This window comes from Nelumbo nucifera, chromosome 2 (assembly GCF_055504915.1).
Source record: "Nelumbo nucifera cultivar China Antique chromosome 2, China Antique-T2T, whole genome shotgun sequence".
In the NCBI taxonomy this organism is placed as follows: Eukaryota; Viridiplantae; Streptophyta; class Magnoliopsida; order Proteales; family Nelumbonaceae; genus Nelumbo; species Nelumbo nucifera.
This window is the reverse complement of record NC_142650.1, coordinates 105,188,328-105,195,882: the sequence shown is the minus strand read 5'-3', so window position 1 is coordinate 105,195,882 and position 7,555 is coordinate 105,188,328. Positions and strand designations below refer to the sequence as shown.

At 40.2% G+C, this 7,555-nt stretch overlaps 1 pseudogene; it reads left to right on the top strand.

Moving 5' to 3' along the window:
- Positions 1–275: 275 nt before the first annotated feature.
- On the top strand, positions 276–6,085 carry LOC104603602 (G-type lectin S-receptor-like serine/threonine-protein kinase LECRK3; annotated as a pseudogene).
- The last annotated feature ends 1,470 nt before the right edge of the window (positions 6,086–7,555 follow it).

Genomic DNA, 7,555 nt, shown 5'->3' with positions numbered 1-7,555 from the left:
CGTTGTACTTCTCGAACTGTGGAGGTTGTTAGCCAACTGAAGGGAGTTCGTCCACAATTTCTTGGACGAAAACCGACTCCTTGGCAAGCTGGTTGAGAGGTTCTATGGGCTAGACCGTAGGAAGAGTCATGCTTCTATCAGCTTGGTTGCATTCCAATTCGGTCAGTCGTTGTCTGAGCTCCTTGATCTCCGCATCACTATTGTTTGGGGCTGCATGTGTGGACCTTTCTCCTTTGGGCATCATGGGGCATTCTCTAACCAAGATTGAATCGGCAATGGAGATTGGCTGTTGTTGTGGACAATGGCTAAGCCTTTCTCTCTCCAAAACCCAGGCAGAATGGTGTGTCTTACTGAGGTTATCGCGTGCACAAGATCGGATTGAGGAGTCCGATCTTTTTGACAACTGGTACTTTTCTTGGTCAAACCGAGCCCTATATCTGTTTAAGTGACAATTTTTGGGGTCATCAGGGCAATGATTGGCCATGTTAAGCGCTTGGATAGGAGGCGGACGGCATGAGGGGCTTGCTCCACATGCCCCAGCATCTGCATTACTGTGTGAATTTGATCGACCTTCTGCTGCATTGCCTAGAACTGGGCAAGGTTGACCGTGCCCTATTGCTGAGGCTCTTGAGGTGGAGAGCTATGGTAAAAACGAGATCCCCGAGATGGGGATCAGGCTTCGGAGCGATCGGATGCGTTTCTTGGCATGATTCTTGATTGCACAGAGAGAGTTTTGAGAATGACTTTTCGTACATTTCCCACAAACGCCGCCAATCTGATGTTGTCCAATCCGAGGTGCCTCAAACCAAGATCTCAATCAAATAATCCTACTAACTGGCGAAGTTGAGGTGAAGGACGTCCATGCAACAAGATCTGAAAGAAGAAAGTGATCAGAGGCCCGAGGAGTTGTTTCCCAAGTAGGCACTCCGACGCTCAAATCAGTAATGGAAGATGGGTGGTCGGGCCGAGCAGTTGAGAGAAACGTACTGGTCCGAGCAGCGGCAAAATAATAGTATGGAGATTGAAGAGTCTATAATCCCTTAACTTGAACAGCAGTTACCTATTTATAATTGAGGATTCATGTACTATTCGGATGAGACTTTCAGGATTGTCGGGATGAGATTGTCCGCTGAAGTCTACGGGATAAGTCTTAATCTCCAGAGGAACTGTTCTCCTAATCCATACAGGGCTCTCCTCTCTAGGTCGCACTTATCCATCTTACATGTGTGCCAACGTGGCCAAAAAAGATAAGATGACCCCAGAGTTAACATGTAACACCCAAGACCAGCTCAATAGAAACCCAAACATATCACTGTCCGCTTTTCAAGTAATAACATGAAAGCACTTGCAAATAATGGAGGGATCAGAGTGGTGAGTGCCTAATTAATCCACAAACATGGATAATTTGATATCAGGCCTCGCTTCATACAATTTTTTTTTTTCTATCTATTGCTCCATTTTATGTTATTGTGATGAGAGCTATATATATTTAGGCCTCTTTTTGTCACAAAGGCTGGAAGGAGTACTACAAATACAAATATTACAGTGCAAATACATACAAAATTATACAAAATGTTTTGCACTTTATATATTTGTATCTGTAGTACTCCTTCGAAACTGAGCCAAAAGTTTGAAAACATGCATTTGTTTACTAAGTCAACTCTAAAGGCTGACAGCGGCAAATACTTACTCTCAAAATAGTGTTTCTATTACTAGAAACAAAATTAGAACAATGCTACCTTTGTTTTCATTTAAAAAGTTGTATACAAAAACAATTTCACCACTGTCAATGTTTCCTATATTCTCAGTTATTTCTTTCCTTTAATTGTGTCTATTAAAAGCTGAAAAGTATTCTAAACGAATTTATTGAAAATTCTAGTTTCCTTCTGTTTTACATAAGTGTAAATTCTATATTTTTTTTTTCTTTCTTATTCTGGTTTTAGGTTGAAAATATGAAAGGAGAAACTCCACATGGGTGGTTGGATCAAATTTTTATTTGTTATTGGAAAATTTCTGGTTGGGTTGATCAAGTTGCATCCATAGTCAATATGGAAAGTAGAAATCTATTAACAATGAAAGAGAAAGCTGATAATTTATAATTTGAGCTATAAATTTATGATTGTTTGTCAGGTTGTTGAAGAAATGTAAACAAATAAATCTTCTTTGGACCCTTGTGAGATAAACAATTGAGTGGTCAATTGCATGTGTAGTGACTTTATGGAGTTCTGGCTATTGCAGGACTCTATCCGATTGCCACAAGGAAACAAAATTCAAAATTTTGCTATTGAGTTGGAATTTTTTTATACCCAACTATTGGAAATATTGAATTTGTGTACACATCCTGTTGATTTGAAAATGGAGCTGATTAAAGACGGATTTGCTTTTAAGGTTTAGCACAGAATCTCAATTAATAATGAACAATTTAACGAGTTTCATCACATATCTTAGATGAAAATCCCGTTTGAATTTTGACTACATCCTTGCAATTTCCAATCATACATTTATTTGGTAGGTAGGAAAAGCAATCTTGCTTCTAGAATTCAGATGGTCAGAAGATCCATGCAAACACTTGTCATTAATTTAGTGACGACCAATTTTTAGGGTGGACAGATATCATTCAGTAGTTGAGGGCTAGAGGCCAGCTAGCCCCTGCCCGACGACTTTAGCACCGCGCACCGGTTGTTTCCTATTTATACTTAGGAACGACAACAGGGTGAGTAACATATTTCTCGTCTTCAATGCCGATTCTCAAATTAATCATCTCTGATGGGATGGGTTTTTCGTGAGATTCGAATTCTTGAAATTTTTTTAAATAATAATATTTTATGAAAAATAAATTTATTTAAAATAAATAAAAATTTTAAATTATAAATAATGTTTTAAATATGTTTTGATATATATATAATTAAGATTAAGGTAGAAACGTCAATCTCTATTCCCATTTCAAACCCTATAAAACCGAGAAAGTTGAGTTATATCAGAGTTAGGGAAGCGCGAGAACCTCAATCCCCATCCCCATCCTCGACACCATCGAATCAGGGAAGTTGGGTCCCCATCAGGGATGGAAAAAATTTTCATCCCTAAGTATACTAGTTTTCTAGGGGCACTACAAACTGTGTTCCCCCCAATGTCTTCCTCCAGGCTTTACAATTTATAATCATGTATACTTATATGGCAGAAAAAAAGCTCCAAACACCAAAAGGGTTTGAATCTAAGCACTAACTGTTACTATTTTCTTCTAATCATTTAATCAAAACTCGTTTACACAATTTAGAGTTGTAGATGCATGGGTATTGCCAAATTACCCTTGACAAAGCTTTTTGCCGGAGGTTTAATGAATTTTCAGCACTAACTATGTTTTGATTTCTTAAATTTTTGTGGTGAATGAATACTGAATACTGATTTTAATCGTATAATTCATCGTTTCTAAAACCGAATAGGACTGGATGATCGGACTGAAAAACCCGAGAATTGGTCAGGTAATTGGTTCCGTTGCACCCTAAAACCACTTTTTGATTAAAACCCGTTGATTTGATCAGTAACCCGCTGACCCGGGCAATTGAGTTCTTATGTGAAAAGCAGGAAAATTAACATTTAGTTGATTTGTATACTCAAGTCTTGAACTGTATACTACAGGTAACCAGTAGTTGATTTGTTTACCAGTCTTGAACTGCAAGAAAAATTAACATGCAAAACTAATTCCAAACAAAATCATATTAGCTCCGTACTTAACATTAGTAAGACCGATCCACCAGGTCTTGTTTTAACTGATCCTAAAGGCCAACAGATATAGAAGGCATCTCTTCCATCAAATTCTGCTGGAATCGCTCATGGTGCAATTCTTGACACAGGCAACTTTGTTCTCGTATCTAGCGGGAATTCTGGCTATGCGTGGGAGAGCTTTGACAACCCCAGCGACACTCTGTTGCCAACACAGAGGCTGGAAGTGAATGGAATGCTTTCCAGTCGACAAGGGACCAGCTACAACAAGGGAAAGTTCCAACTCCGTTTGCTCCCAGATGGAAATCTGGTGCTTAATACCATAGGCTTGCCAACCACCGCTGCCTATGATGCCTATTATATCAGTGGAACTTTTAGGAGAGATCCAATGGATTCTGGTTATCGATTGGTGTTCAATCAATCTGGATACATGTATATCCTGAAAAGAAACGGAAACGCAGTGATTCTCAAACCAGAAAGCGTGCCTTCAGTCTCTGATAACTATCACAGAGCAACGCTTGATTACGATGGGGTTTTCGTGCAATATTATCGCCCGAGGAATGGCACTGGAAGCTGGCAATCTTTGTGGAGAATTCCCAACAATATTTGTCTCGCAGCTCCGAATAACTTCGGAAGTGGTCCTTGTGGCTACAACAGTTACTGCAGACTACACGAAGGCCGACCTGTTTGTTATTGCCCACCTCAGTATTCCCTCGTAGATTCAAGCAACAGCTTCAGTGATTGTCAACCAAACTTCCTGCCAGATTGTGTTCTGAGAGATGGGCCGGGAAACCCAGAGGACCAATTTCGGTTCGAGGTGTTGGATGGCGTTGCTTGGCCGCTTGGTAACTATGAAAGATTAGAGCCTTTTACTGAAGAAGAATGTAAGGAGTCTTGCTTGCATGATTGTCACTGTGCGGTTGCCATCATCAGATAGAATATGTTGGAAGAAGAAGCTACCACTCTCCAACGGAAGGTTTAATGAGACAGACAACGGAAAGGCACTAATCAAAGTTAGAGTAGGTGATCCTCCTCCTCCACAAGGTCCAAGTCTTTCAGCTCCAGAAGCAAAGAAGAAAGATGTGAATAAGACGTTGATCCTTGTTGGATCCATGCTCTTAGGTGGGTCTGTATTTCTCAATTTTCTATTCATGGGTGCAGGACTTATTCTTGCTGTTCTCTATACAAATCGCAACAAGCAGAGAAAAGTTCCATCAGAAACAAGTGTCTTGGAAACAAATCTGCAGTCTTTTACTTATAAGGATCTCCAGGAAGCAACTGATGGGTTCAAGGAAGAGTTGGGAAGAGGTGCTTTCGGCATTGTTTACAAAGGGGTTTTGGGAACAAATCCTATAAACCCGGTGGCAGTGAAGAAGCTAGACAAAGTGTTTCAGGATGGCGAGAAAGAATTTAAGACTGAAGTGAGCGTTATTGGTCGGACCCATCATAAGAATTTAGTCAGATTGCTCGGATTTTGTATGGAAGGACAGCATCGGCTCTTGGTGTATGAGTTCATGAGCAACGGCACTCTAGCAAGCTTCCTTTTTGGAATTTCAAAGCCTGATTGGAACCAGAGAGTTCAGATTGCTTTCAGCATTGCAAGAGGGCTCATGTACTTGCATGAGGAATGCAGCACCCAGATCATCCACTGTGATATAAAGCCTCAAAACATACTGCTAGACGATTATTACACGGCTAGGATTTCCGACTTCGGATTGGCAAAGCTAATGATGACGAACCAGAGTCGGACTCGTACAACCATCAGAGGAACCAAAGGTTACGTCGCACCTGAATGGTTTAGGAGCATGCCAATCACCGTAAAGGTTGATGTATATAGTTATGGAGTCATGTTACTGGAGATTATCTGTTGCAGGAAGAGCGTCGAGCTAGAAATGGGGTCTGAAGAGGAAGCAATTCTAACAGATTGGGCTTATGATTGCTATCAACATGGGAGGTTAGATGCTCTGGTGGAGAACGATACAGATGCGATGAATGACATGATTAGGCTAGAGAGGCTAGTAAAGGTTGCAATTTGGTGTATTCAGGAGGAGCCATCACTGAGACCCACCATGAAGAAGGTTACACAGATGCTTGAGGGCATCATCGAAGTTTCTATACCTCCATGTCCGTTTCCCTTCAGTTCAGCCTGTTGAGAATTAATTAAAATCATCTAGCTGTTCTATCGTTACTGCTAGAGTCGGGGCTAGCCCACTGAACTAGTAGTTATTTGTTTAGAATTCATTTACTTTCACTTCTGAAACCACTAGTTAGTTTGAGAAGTTTAATCTGGCGGATTAGTGTTAATTAAAGTTTGTAGAAACAAGGAAGAGAGTCCAACTTGATACTACAAACTTCAATTCAACAGCGTAAGGCTACCATGTCCTTCTTTCTTTGCATCTACTGTAAACAATGAATGAATATTAGCTTTAGGCCTCTAGCCTCCAAGAAAAAAAGAGTTCTGATGCACAATGGGCCCAGTCAGAAAATAAGCCCACAAAAGCTCAGCCCAAAATCGACTATTCAACCTGCTATACAAAATAACACTCAAACCATACAAAGACACCCCACTTCAATTCATGAAGATGGTTCACCAAAACTAACTTGCTAACTCTCCCCCTCTACCTCTCTTACCTGTACTTTTAAAAACTCTGCTTACCCCCATCTTATTCACTTATCATTGACTAAGTTTTCTCAATCTACTGCTCGCTGGAGCCCCCAACACGCAAATAGTTGAAACACTAAGGAATAGTTTAGAGATCCTTTTGTCTGCTATATCTAGCCACATCATACATTATTTGATTTGGGCGAATTTGGAGGGAGAGGGGGTTGAACCACTCAGTACTTTTATCCAATACAGACCAATCAATCTTACCCATTTTTAAATTGATCCAATGTTAATTCATTCCACTTCTAACTCTCTACATGAAAGTGAAACATGTGAATTAATTGGATTTGGATGTGTTATAAGCATAAATTGCCACCTTACTTGCAACAAAACCCAACCCTCCTGTGCATCGGGTGCACCCTGGTTGGGGTGGGTTTTTTGATAACTGATCGGAGTCGGAGAAACCCAAAATTTTGGGGATCGGGGACAGGGTAGGGTTGATATTTGTCCACCCCACCATGACCCCGGCCCCAAATCACCCTGACCATGGTATTATCATGTTAGTATATATTATATTACATAATATAAAACAGTTTTATGTAGGTTTCAAAATAGACATATTTGCAAGTATGCAACTAAGAATGACCGGGGCAGGGCAGGAAAATTCGGGAATCCCTGTTCTCCATAGGAATGGAGATGGAATTAAGATTTCTAGCTCTGGTGGGATTTGGCACAGGGATGGGGCGAAACATTTGAGTTTGGGGTTAGGGATAGGGCATGCAAAACCCAACCCCGCCCCCACCCCCCTCGTTGTCATTCCTAATGTTCCCAATGCGTGGGGAATGAGTTGTGGGGCATGTGTGGGGGCACTCTATGAGGAGTCCATCTGAAATCAAAGAAAAATCCGTGAACAATATTATAGGTCAAACAATCCAATGGTCTACCAAAACTGTTCAACCCACTTAGTAAAAGAAAATTGAACTAAAGAGTTCAATAAATAGAAAAAGCTAACAATGTATCCACTAAATCTAATTTAGGTATATGATTTAATATAATAAATAAAACATAATACATTCATACTCTTTCAAATAGTTATTTATAAAGATTTTCTATCAAATCAATGATTTGGGGAAGGAGACATCATCATGGACAGGGTTATATGGTGGGTATACTTTCTCATTTAATTTTGCTCTTTTGTAAGTCTTTGCTGATTTCTAGAATTAGTGAAAC